Here is a 14,056-nt window from a genome sequence, read left to right as displayed (position 1 = left end):
TCCCCCAACATCTACAGTGCTGTGACTCAGATTTAACCTGGCTGAAACAACCTCAGCTCGGCCCCCCACAAGGCAGAGACAGCACAGCTGAAGCCCAACTCAGCGAAAGCTCCTGTGGTGGAAGCTGAATGCGAAGAAAGCCCAGCACGGGGAAGTGACAAGAAGCCCGGCGTGCTGGGAACCAGGACAGCAAAAGCAATTTCAGCAGAAAGCTCATACGGCTCAGTCTCAGGTTCCAGGAGACCTCCGGTTGGGGTAGGAGGTCCTCGCCCCTATGACTGGAAGGACATATGGCTAACAAAATCTTAATTCTTTTACAATATCTCTTCCTTGTTTCCTCGAACCCCCTGCGAACAGGTGAGGGGCAGTGGATGACCCAGGGTGTCCCAAAGGCTCTACTACCTGCCATGCCTTAGTAATTGTTGCCCAAGAGGGTGGGGCTTCTTCTGTCCTTAATCTTCTTTGTGCCAGGGATCAGGCCAATGAAAACAGTGAGCACAGGTCAGGTATTTAGCAGATTTTCCAGCAGGTTATGAAGGGGATTCCGCAGCACATTTTTTTCCACTGCTTTTTCCTCCTGTTCTTCAGCTCTTCTCTACTGGGACTTGAGCCTGGCCAAAACCCCACAGTGCCTGGCTTCAGGACCTAATGAAGCTCAAACTCTTGATGTCGCATTGCAAAAAATTCAGTGAGAGACACAGCAATAGGTAAGAGGTGGATTTATTCGAGTTCAGAGAGACGCACACTCCAAGAGTATGGGCCATCACAGAGGGGAAGGGCCATGGAATAGGATGTGGTTAGTTTTTGAGGGCTGGGTGATTTCATATGCTAATTAGTGGGAGGATTGTTCCATTGGGGAACCACCCACCCCTCTGTCTTCTGACAGTGACTTGAAACTGTCCTGGCACCTCTGGGTGTGTCATTTAGCTTGCCGATTGAGGTTCAAGGTTTAGTTGAATTTGACTTGTCATCTTGGACCCATTTGATTTTAATCAGTTTATGTTATGCCCTTGGGCTGTCATACTTTCAAAATTTGTGCTCTGCCCCCTTCTCTCCTGTTTCATATCTTTTCCTGAGCCCCCTCCAGGCCCACAATGTTGCCTCTACAGTCTTCTGGAGGGACAACCAGAAAATAGTTGGTCCTTGGGAGAGAAATACTATGTAACATCCAATCCCTGCAGATATTCAGGCCTTCATCTTCCATGTCTCCTACAACATGTACGACAACAGCCCCTCTCAGTGGACCTGCTAGGGTAGGTGACAGGCACACAGTGCCTGCTAGAAGTCATCTGTTGGTGGTATCCAAGGGCAGTTGGGCTTCTGGCGATAATGTTTGCCACTTTGGGAGTAGCCCTGCAGGCCGTTTGGGCCCAAACCATTACCACCCTTCTCCTAAAGTTACAAACATACTCCCGGGTCAAATCTCCACTCCACTTTTGTGGAACATCTGGTCTGTTGCCTCTTGTCCATTTGTTCTTAAGCCACTTACTAACTCCTACAGCCAGGACCCTGCCCCCTTGTAGGCAACATTGTTCCACCCCACTTATTATTAAAATACTCCTAGTGCTCCTAACAGGGCCACATAACCCACTCCTTTGTCATTACTTCTGTTATTTCCTAGAGTGGGTCTATGACAATGAAATGTTTACCACTGGAGACACCCTAAGCTGCCCTTACGAAAGACTAGGGGAGGAAATCAGTGACTTACATTCCCTTAGAGCAATAAGAGGATAAGTCTTATGGCTCTTTCACCAGGTTCCAAGTCTCAGGGAACAGACTTGGATTGCTTTACATCATGATATCTATTCCCATCCGTGGTGGACAAGCCAGCAATGAGTTAAGATTACAACCCCTTAAGCCGACCCAGCACTGGTCACACTGGAGACCTTGGGGATGCCCAACTCCAATCTGGGGGTCCCAGGAGGTTGACCTGCCTCGACTTGCTTAGGGATCTGGTCCTCGGGAAGCTGCCATGCCTCAACCTGCTCAGGGATCCAACAGTCCAGGGGTCCCAGGAGGTCAACATGCCTCAACCTGCCCGGGGATTCGATCTTCAGGAGGTTGTCGTGCCTCAACCTGCGTGGGGATCTGTATCCTGACTCGGGGATGCCCGGCTCTCAAGTTGCAACAGTACTGGGTAAGATAAGCTTCGGAAAGACTCACCCCTCAGGAGGTCCACCCATGGAAATAGAAGGAAATTTATCAGTTGTGGGACTGTGCCTGGTCTCAGCAATAACTTAGGAGTGCAAGGAGAACCCTATTGCCTTTCTGGAAAGTCTAAAAGAGGCCCTCCAAAAGTTAATCAATCTGGACTTAGACTCTTACAAGGTACAAGTGATTTTAAAGGACAAATTCCTGTCCCAGTGTGCATGAGACATCAGGATAAAGTTACAACAGCTATAGCAGCAGGACTCTGCTGCCTCTTTAGATGAAATGGTTCAGGTAGCCACCAATACCTTTTATAACAGAGAACAGAAGAGGAAAGCCAAGGCCTAGGAAAGGGAGAAAAGGAAAGAGACAAGCCATGCCCAGATGCTGGCCGCCCTCCAGGGAAGCCCTATGGCAAACCCCGAGTCCTTGAAGGACAAGGCACGAGGCAAATGCCTAATCTGTAAACAGGTGGGACACTGGGCCAAAGAGTGTCCAAACCATGGCGAGTCTCCCAAAACGGCTTCCTACAAATGCCATCAGTTGGGACATTGGGTGGCACTCTGCCCTGGGGACCCAAGAGCCTCAAGGTCAAGCGCCAAGCCTTCCCTCATGATGGTTCAGCAGGATTGAAGCAGCCTCCTCCAGCCAGCCCAGCTGTCACAGATAACCATCACGGGGCTGGAGCCCAGGATGCAACTGGATGTCCAAGGTAAGTCCGAGAATTTGTTGGTTGACACCTACTCTGTTCTGACCTCCTGCTCCAGAGCCTCTTCCCCCAAACCTGTACCATTTTGGGTGCTACAGGAAAAACAATTACAAAAGATTCACCTGAACACTTCTTTGTTGCTGCGATGGACAAATATTTTCCCATCAGTTTCTGGTGGTTCCTGAGTGTCCTACTCCCTTATTGGGAAGGGATCTCTCTCTGCCTTTGAAATCTTGCAGCTATTGCAGTCCTAATAGAAGATGCTTTAAAACTCTCTCTTGGGGGCAAACTATTTTTACCAGCCATCAGGTGAAACACCTCCTGAATGGGAGAGGCTATTTATGGATCTCTGATCAAAGAATCCTCAGATATCAAGTAGTGCTGATGGAAAATCCAGGCCTCACTATATCCTCTTGTGAGGTTCTTAACCCAGCTACCCTTCTGCCTACCCCCGAGGGCTCTCTCTCCTATCACTCTTGCCTAGAAACCTTGGACCACTGGACAAAACCCCAAAAGGGATTGTCAGAAGATCCTCTGACCAATCCTGGGGAAATCCAGTACACTGATGGAAGCAACTTTGTCTTGGATGGAAAAAGAAGAGCTGGATATGCAATAGTCTCTAATTTTGAGACATAGAGGCTAAACTTTTGCCACCAGTTACTTCAGCCCAATTAGCTGAGCTTTTAGCCCTGGCTCAAGCTTTAGAGCTGGGAAAAGGAAAAGGAGTAGCCATTTATACCGACTCCAAGTATGCCTTTCTGGTGCTACATGCACATGCTGCTATTTGGAAAGAGGCCACTTGACCACCTGAGGGTCCCCAATCAAACATGGTGATCAAATCCTTAGACTCTTGGAGGCAGTCCATCTGCCCGCTGAGATTTCAGTCTCCCGCTGTAAAGGACACCAAAAAGGGAGCATGGAAGTGGCACGAGAGAACCAAGCAGCTGATCAGACAGCTAAGAGAGCAGCGTTACAGAACCATGACCTAATGGGGTTGCCACCTTAGTTCCACAGACTCATTTGCCAAAAACTCCTTCATATACTGAAGGTGAGACTCATAAAGCTAAGAGCGAGGGCTTTCAAGATCATATGGGGTGGTTCCAAAAGGAGGGACTCCTTTTTCTGCCTGGAACCTCCTATGGAAGTTGGTTAACTCCTTATACACCACCACTCATTTAGGGGAGAAGGCCCTCCAAAGATTACTAGAAAGGTCCTTCAGAGAAACAGGGCTCCAAACGACTATAAGGCAAGTGTTCTCTTGTCCCAATTGCCAATTAACCCCCAAGGAGCTCGAAGATTCCAGCTGGCCCAACCCATCCAATGACATGGGTCCTACCCAGAAGAGGTCTGGCAGATGGACTTCACCCTGGTGCCAGTTTCTCAAGGGTATAAATACCTATTGGTCATGATAGACACATTCACAGGATGGATTAAAGACTTTCCCACCTGGACTGAGAAAGCTGAGGAGGTGGTAAAAAAAAACTGCTCCATGAAATCATTCTGAGATTTGGTCTGCCCACGTCATTATAAAGTGACAATGGGACATCATTTACTTCTAAGGTCACCCAAGGGGTCTCTAAAGTATTGGGCATTACTTATTATCTCCATTGTGCCTGGAGGCCTCAGTCTTCAGGAAAAGTAGAAAGAGCCAACCAATTCTTAAAATCAGTGATAAAAAAAGATAACCCCAGAGACCTCCATGGGATGAAAGGAGGTTTTACTAACAGCTCTCCTCCACACCCATATTGCCTCTAAAGAACAAGTTGGTCTTAGTCCTTATGAGATGCTATATGGGAGACCTTTGTTTATGTCAATGACCTCTTCCTAAATCCAGAGACTCAGACCCTCTGGTCTTATACCATGGTCATTGAGCAATTCCAGCAAGGTATATGCTTGTGGAATGTTGACCAGACACAAAATATTCTAAAGAGTCACCACTATATGCTCCGGGGACTCAAGTCCTAATTAAAGTCTGGAAAGATGGGTCAAAAGGCTCAACTCCAGCCCACATGGAAGGGCCCCTGCCCTGTAATACTTTCTACCCCCGCAGCAGTCAAGGTTCCAGGACATAACTCCTGGATTCACTACTCATGATTCAAACCATGGAAGAAAACAGAAGAGGACACTCAATACACCTGTGAGATCTCGGATACCTATTCAGGACTACAAATGAGTGCCATTCTAATGAACACCCCCAAAATTAAGTTTCTGGGGATAAGATTTCTCAGTACAGCTCTAAAGAGCCAACACAGCTTGGCAGGGGTTATACTCCAAAATAGCCAGGAGATAGATCTCCTAATCCCTGAACAAGGAGGGACTTGAGCCATCTTGAATGAAAAGTGTTGTTTCAGGGTCAATACCTCCAGCTAAGTTAAATAAAGTCTCACAGTCCTCAAGAAAAACATTCAGATCCTACAGGATTTCAAAGAATGAGCTGGAGAGTTCTCAGGGTGGCTGCAATCTCTCTTTGGGGGGTCCTTCTCCTGCCAAGGGGGAATTTGGAGTTGGCTAATGCCCCTACTAATCCCTGTCATCACTGTGTTGAGGCTGCTTATGATTGCTGTATGTATTATCAATTGTCTAACCTGTTTTGTCTCTGCCCAGATCAACAAGCAACAACATGCCATGCCAATTCAACAAGGATATATAAAACTACACCCAACCATGGAAAATATCACTCACCCTTAGATGGACACTGCTATAAGGACGCTGAGGCTTGAGACTAGCAAGCGGGGGAGGCCCAATGCCCCTCACCATCCCAATTCAGCAGGAAGTAGCCAGAGAGACCTCGACGGCCCTATTCCATTGGGCCTCCCATCTCTTGAGGGGGGAATGTTAGGTAGTTAGAATAGGAAAAAGGAGTCCAGAATGGTGGTGGCTTAAAGACAAAGAAAGGAAAAGCCCATGAAAATGGAACAACAACAACAAAAAAATCAGAGCACCAGAGTGAGAACTTCAGGTAAAACAGGTAGCCCTCTTGGCTAGTCCAATTTACATAGGGCAGGCTCAGGGGGAGGAGAAAAAACAAATAAAAAGAGGAGTCAAAATTGACCCGGGAGCTTCTCTTCTCTTGGTGTATTTTGGGTCGGCCCACACTCACACCTCGAGGATATATTTTCCTTTGTTTGCCAAGTAAAATGGAACTGTAACACTGGTCTGTCCATCGCTTCAAATTCTTGCTGCGGCAAGACAGAACCGAGGAAATTACACACTCCCTTAACATTAATAACATTTACCCATAGAAAACATTCTAAGAAGTTTTATCACCACTTACTTGACAATGCTTCCCATGTAATTTGACATACCACTTAAGCCTAATTAGTTTAATATTCCTCTCTGAGATGAAGAGAAAAACATGTTTTGAGGTGTTCCAGGAACCCTGTGTAAAACTTCAAAGTTAGCTGGAGGTCACATGACCCTCATTTAGGATTTTGTCTTTTGGAATTCTGTCAAAAATATCAAGAAGTTTTCAAACACTTTGTCAAATAGAATCACAGGTCACTAAATAGAATGAATAGCCATTCACAACCAAGGTGACAATAAAAGATCTCACTGGCAAATACAGATCATTTAAACACAAAGAAACTCACAATCTATTACCAAAAACAATCCAAAATCTTAAGAAAACTTTATCCTCTTTGATAATCAAATTCAGGTTTTGTACCACTTTACTTTTAAGATTTATTTTTTTAATGAAGTTCAAGCTTACCTAAGCCAGTCCTGACCATGTACAAACCCCTTAATGTTCATGTCCACAAATCTTTGACAAATTGATGTATCCGTCTACAAACAACCAGCTCTATAACAAAGCCACTTTAAAAAAAAAAAAATGTATTTCCATTCCTCTTACCTTCTTTGCTGAAAACACGCATACTACTTTCTTTAAATACTGAAATGTTTCCCTTATAATTCTTAACCTTAAACCTTAATCTCTAGCAAAAACAAAGAAGCAGATAATTATAAACTGTCATACCAGCATTTCCTGATTGGCATTTATGAGTGTATTTTATAACCTCTAGAGACATACATACATACATCAAATCCCTTATGACTATACACTGGAAGTGAGAAAGATTTAAGAGACTAGATCTGATAGACAGAGTGCCTGATAAACTATGGACGGAGGTTCGTGACATTGTACAGGAGACAAGGTTCAAGACCATCCCCATGGAAAAGAAAGGCGAAAAGGCAAAATTGTTGTCTGAGGAGGCCTTACAAATAGCTGTGAAAAGAAGAGAAGCAAAAAGCAAGGGAGAAAAGGAAAGATATTCCCATTTAATGCAGAGTTCCAAAGAATAGCAAGGAAAGATAAGAAAGCTTTCCTCCGTGATCAATGCAAAGAAATAGAGGAAAACAACATATTGGGAAAGACTAGAGATCTCTTCAAGAAAATTAGAGATACCAAGGGAACATTTCATGCAAAGATGGTTTTGATAAAGGACAGAAATGGTGTGAACCTAACAGAAGCAGAAGATATTAAGAAGAGGTGGCAAGAATACACAGAAGAACTGTACAAAAAAGATCTTCATGACCCAGATAATCACGATGGTGTGATCACTCACCTAGAGTCAGATATCCTGGAATGTGAAGTCAGGTGAGCCTTAGAAAGCATCACTACAAACAAAGTTAGTGGAGGTGATGGAATTCCAGTTGAGCTATTTCAAATCCTGAAAGATGATGCTGTGAAAGTGCTGCACTCAATATGCCAGCAAATTTGGAAAACTCAGCAGTGGCCACAGGACTGGAAAAGGTCAGTTTTCATTCCAACCCCAAAGAAAGGCAATACCAAAGAATGCTCAAACTACCACACAATTGCACTCATCTCACACGCTAGGAAAGTAATGCTCAAAATTCTCCAAGCCAGGCTTCAGCAATACGTGAACCATGAACTTCCAGATGTTCAAACTGGTTTTAGAAAAGACAGAGGAACCAGATATCAAATTGCCAACATCTGCTGGATCATCGAAAAAGCAAGAGACTTCAAAAAAACATCTATTTCTGCTTTATTGACTATGCCAAAACCTTTGACTGTGTAGATCACAATAAACTGTGGAAAATTCTGAAAGAGATGGAAATACCAGACCACTTGACCTGCCTCTTGAGAAACCTATATGCAGGTCAGGAAGCAACAGTTAGAACTGGACATGGAACAACAGACTGGTTCCAAATAGGAAAAGGAGTTCGTCAAGGCTGTATATTGTCACCCTGCTTATTTAACTTATATGCAGAGTACATCATGAGAAACGCTGGGCTGGAAGAAGCACAAGCTGGAATCAAGATTGCCAGGAGAAATATCAATAATCTCAGATATGCAGATGACAGCACCCTTATGGCAGAAAGTGAAGAGGAACTAAAAAACCTCTTGATGAAAGTGAAAGAGGAGAGTGAAAAAGTTGGCTTAAAGTTCAACATTCAGAAAACTAAGATCATGGCATCTGGTCCCATCACTTCACGGGAAATAGTTGGAAAACTGGAAACAGTGTCAGACTTTATTTTTCTGGGCTCCAAAATCACTGCAGATGGTGACTGCAGCCATGAAATTAAAAGACACTTACTCCTTGGAAGGAAAGTTATGACCAACCTAGATAGCATTTTAAAAAGCAGAGACATTACTTTGCCAAGAAAGGTTCATCTAGTCAAGGCTATGGTTTTTCCAGTGGTCATATATGGATGTGAAAGTTGGACTGTGAAGAAAGCTGAGCGCCAAAGAATTGATGCTTTTGAACTTTGGTGTCGGAGAAGACTCTTGAGAGTCCCTTGGACTGCAAGGAGATCCAACCAGTCCATCCTAAAAGAGATCAGTCCTGGGTGTTCATCGGAAGGACTGAGGCTGAAGTTGAGACTCCAATACTTTGGTCACCTCATGCAAAGAGTTGACTGACTGGAAAAGACCCTGATGCTGGGAGGGATTGGAGGCAGGAGGAGAAGGGGACGACAGAGGATGAGATGGCTGGATGGCATTACAAACTCGATGGACATGAGTTTGAGGAAACTCTGGGAGTTGGTGATAGACAGGGAGGCCTGGCGTGCTACGATTCATGGGGTCGCAAAGAGTTGGACATGACTGAGCAACTGAACTGAATTGAACTGAATTAGTCAACTATAATCCAAAGGGATATTATCGTGGTTGGGTCCAACCTATCTAACCAGGCAAGTTTTCTAAAAACAAAAGTTCTATTCTCCAGGATATATCACATACTAGACCTCAAAAGAAGTCCCCGTTAATTGAAGATTTAAATCATACATTGGGCTGTACCATGCAGGCCTGCAAGTCTTGCAGTTGCTCAGCCTCAGGACTGAAGAAAGAGCCTGGAGATAGCAACAGAGTCATCAGTGTCTTATTAGAGAGAGGATCTTACACATCTAAAGCAAAGTCCTGGAGCAGCACCTCATTGTGTGTGACAGACAGCAGGCAGGGTGTGGCAGTAGTCTTTGCTACTTGGGGAAGAAGGAGACTACCATTTATAAGGGGAATTAATGTCAGACTGGCTCATCAATTACCAGGGAGGCCAGCAGCTGGGACCGGGAGCAAGCAAGTAGGCAATTACTATTAAGTCCTATAAGTAAGAGGATTGGATAGTCATATGAGTGGTGCAGGGACTGGTTGAGGAGGAGATGTACAGAGAGCAAGAAAACAGCCATCATGAATTGCCTAGTCATACATTCCACCCGTACATACCCTGTATGACCCTTATAATCTCAGTCCATCCCTCTTCTGCAATATCCCTGAGGACAGGTAGATAGAGGTGCATTGCAGCCAAAAAGCACAAATGCCATAAAGACCATCCAAGATGCGGGCAAGTTTTGGAGCCAGGTGCTTATCAAGTCAATTTTTCAGGGATTTCAGAGGTCGACAATAGCGTTTTGCTGTAGACTCACCAATCACCTCCTTTTGTGGTGAGGCCATCATTGTCACCCAGTTCACAAACAGATTCCCTTCACTCAGAGTAGGATGAGTTGCAAAATGTTTAATAGGCCCAATACAGGAAGATCACGACTAGTAACTGTTAAGCAAATACAAAGAGTAACATCATTCTGAAATAATGGCACCCCTGTCTAAGGGTTTTGTCCTGGCCTGCAATACTGTACCACCTGCCTACATTTAGTGCCCATAACCAGTGTCAAATAGTGAAGAGGCAGTGTAACAGACCAGACCACAGAGTTAGTATAATAGTGCCTTCCTCTAGGAGGGGCCTGGAATTACCTTGTTAGGTGGGACCAGGTAGAGGACAGGTGAAATGCGTAAGTTCCTTTCTGATCCTATTCCAACAAGGTTGTAAACCGAAATCGCTGGGGACTTATCTGCCAGTCCCAAGGGCTATTTATAATCTGTTCCTCTGGGGGTAGATTCTGCGGCAAAGGCAAAACTGAGTTATTGTCCTGGGCTTCTCTGGTAGCTCAGAGGTTAAAGCATCTGCCTGCAATGCAGGGGACCCAGGTTCTATCCCTGAGTCGGGACGATCCCCTGGAGAAGGAAATGGCAGCCCACTCCAGTATTCTTGCTTGGAGAATCCCATGGAGGGAGGAGCCTGGTAGGCTACAGTCCATGGGGTCGCAAAGAGTCGGACATGACTGAACGACTTCACTCACTCACTCACTCATAGTTGTCAACAGTTCTTCAGTGATTAACAGTTGAACCTGAGTGGTATTGACTGTCTCTGGTTTAACATGGCCTTGACACCGAGATGATTGCTCCTGGGATGCACCCATGTGTTGAGAGTGAGTTTCCCCATCTCAACTATTGTTTAAGTAATCTATTCATAGCCCAGCAGCAGTGGAGTTGTAAGGCAGGTGGAAATGCCCATGTATGTCATTTATATTGCCCATTCCTGAACTTCTTGCCTGGAGAATCCCATGGACAGAGGAGCCTGGTGGGCTACAGTCCACGGGGTCACAAAGAGTTGGACACGATTGAGCGACTTCACTTTCACTTTCATTCCTGAACTTCACAGCAATTAAGTAGATTTGTTGGTCACTATTGATGTCCATGGGAACCCTGTATGTTGCACACAAATAAATAGTGGTTTTTTGTGTCGCTCAAAGAATCAGGTAGTTTTTTTTTGTAATGTCTCCCATCTGTTGTAATACATCATAGACTGCTTATAGCTGTTGTTCCATCACACTCTACTTGGGACCGGAAGCCCAAGGGCACTCTTGTTATTTTGCTATTGCTATAGGCTCCAACCAAACCTTTCTGGGTAACTGGACATGTTCAACTCACAGATCTGTCCCTGAATTAAAATCCCTAAAGCCTGTGTCTGTCATTGTTTAGAGGTGGTAGGTCAGGAGTGTCCTTGAATTTTGTGGATAATCCAGGCCCTTGCACTTTGTCTGTATTCACCAGCCACCCCATGCAGTCACATGAACCAGGAACACAGGCCTGCTACTTTCAAACTGGAAAAACACAGAGGTTAACAGGATATTATCAACATGATAGAAGAAAAAGATGTCTCTCATAGTACACAGCTGCCACAGGGCCCCACATGCCACTGGATGGCCTCCTCAGAATCACCCTCACAGCTTTCTCTTCCCCCATCCTTGTGTCCTAACATCTCAGCTCCCCGGGGTTTCCTTGATGGCAACGAAGACATCAGTGACTTATTGGACAGAGCAACTTACAATCTGAAGGAAGGTCCTAGACCACCACTGTGTATGGCAGACGGCAGACAGGACTGCTAGCTGGCAGCAATCCTCACTACTCCGGGGGAGAAAGAGGATACTATTTATAGGGGGAAATGACGTAAGATTGGCTCATTAATTACCAAGGAAACCAGCAGCTGGGGCAGAGAGCAAGCACATGGGCAGTTACTAATTAAGCCCTATAATTAAGAGAACTGGAGAGTCATGCAAGTAAAGCAGGGATCGGTTTAGCAGAGAATGTGCAGAGAGCAAGAGAACAGCCATCTTGAGTGGCCTGACCATACATCATAGCAAGCATCTTTTCTGACCCCAAGGCTGTGAGACTGGAAATCAACTACAAGGAAAAAAACAAGCCAAAACACAAACACCTGGAAGCTAAGCAATATGCTACTGAATAACCAAGAGGTCATTGAAGACATCAAAGAGGAAATAAGAAGATACCTGGAGACAAATGCACACATAACAATCCTAAAAATGCAGCACCTGGCAAGGCCCTGAGAGTGACCTCAGGTGCTGGGAGCTGTCCTCAGGCAGCAGCAAGAGCACGGGGACATTAATCCCTCAGCTGCAAGGCCCTGAATTCTGCTAAAAACCACATGAGCTGTGAAGAGGACCCTGAGCCCCAGATGAGACTGCAGCCTCAGTCAACAATTTGATTTCAGCCTGGTGATGCCCTCAGCAGAGGACTCAGCTAACTTGTACCAAGATCCTTGATCAACAGAAGCCATGGGATAAACACCTTTCTGTTATTTAAAATACACAGTCTTATCTTCCCTGGTGCTCAGAGGGTAAAGAATCTGTCTGCAGTGCAGGAGACCTGGGTTTGATACCTGGGTCCGGAAGATCCCCTGGAGAAGGGAATGGCAATCCCTCTAATCTTCTTGCCTGGAGAGTTCCATGGACAGAGGAGCCTGGTGGGCTACAGTTCATGGAATCTTAAAACAGTCGGACACGACTGAGTGACTAACACTTTTTCATCTTCTAATCAGCAGAACCGTTGTGTTCCCTGGTGGAAGCTTTCCCTTATTGGATACTAAGATCTCCAGACCTGCAGAGCTCAAAGTTGTCAGGACAGGAAGCAAAGAGCCTGCAAATGGATTATTAGATGTAACAGTGAGAGAAGCCGCTCCTACCTCTGCTGCTTGTATTCTGGCTGCAAAAGCAAGAACACCTTTCTGATCCAAAGAATACACTGCACCTGTAAGACAGAACCCCATTCTTGCAGGATGCTGTCTCCCAACTGGTACCGTAATGAGACCTCGGTAAGCCATTCTCCTTTTGTTTAGGCCAGTCACTTCCAGGTGGTGGGGGGATGTGGTAAGACCAGTCAGTTCCATGGGGCAAGCCCCATCGCTGCACTTCTTTGTTGTGGTATGAAGTTTCTCGATCAGAAACAATGCTGTGTAGAAGGTAAGATGGTAGATAAGGTATTCTTATGAGTCCACGGATGGTAGTGCTAGCAGGAAAGGTCAGTCTGTATCCAGAATATATATTTCCATGAGAATGACTCTCCGCCCCTCCATGATGGAAGTCCAGTGGAATCTGCCTGCCCTTAGGTGACTGGCTTGTCCGCCCTGGGAATGATGCCGTATTAGGGGCTCATGTTGGACTCTGCTGTTGCCCATTAGTTGCCCCGTTAGGCACCCAGCACTCACACTAGCCAGGCCAGCCTTAATATGGGAATTTCCATGTTGTCGAATCCATACATCGCCTCCATCCTTGCCACTACAGCCTCTGTTTATGGGTCTATTGAACTAGCACTGGAGTGCTGGGGATAGAAGCTGACTCACATCCACAGCAAGTTATTTTGTCCACCTTGTTGTTAAGAGCCTCCTCTGCAGTGGGTGTCCTTTGGTGGGCATTCACATGGGACACAAATGTCTTCACAATCTGTGCCAATTCAAAGAAATCTTAACTAATGTTCTGGTCTCCACTCAAAATGTCCTTAATCCCAGTCTCCATTTGTCACAATTTTTACCCACCTTGGTCAACTTCTACCTATCTTCAACGTTATTTCATCTAGACCTCCTGTCACCCACTCTTCCTTTCAAGGTCATTCTGAAGCAAATTCCAGACATCATGTCACTTTATCTTGAATATTTCAGTATCTCTAAATGATAAGCACTATTTTTAAATAGTCACAATACTATTTTACACCACAAAATTATTATCCCAAGTAGCCAAATAAAGTCCAAACATTGAAAGGAGTCAGTATCTCTCAAATCTCTTCCAATCCATGTTTTTCTTTTTCTCTTTTGTTGCAATGTATTTGTTGAAGAAACCCAGTTGTCTTTCAAGTTTTCCATAGGCCTGATTGGCTGACATGTCGATTAACATATTCTTCTATCCCCTGTATTTCCTAAAATTTAACGGTTATATCTGGAGGCTAAATCAGGTCCAGGCTTGATTTTTTTTCTTTGTAAAACAACTTCCCGGGTGGTGCTACATGCATTCCTTAGGGGGCACATAGTCTTTCTCTTACTTTGGAAATGTTATCTGTCACTGATGGTCATTGCCAGAGCCCTTTAATCATGCAGGGTTGAAAAGAGTGATATGCTA

Source organism: Muntiacus reevesi, chromosome 12 (assembly GCF_963930625.1).
Source record: "Muntiacus reevesi chromosome 12, mMunRee1.1, whole genome shotgun sequence".
NCBI classification, from domain to species: domain Eukaryota; kingdom Metazoa; phylum Chordata; class Mammalia; order Artiodactyla; family Cervidae; genus Muntiacus; species Muntiacus reevesi.
Note: the sequence above shows the minus strand (reverse complement) of the source record.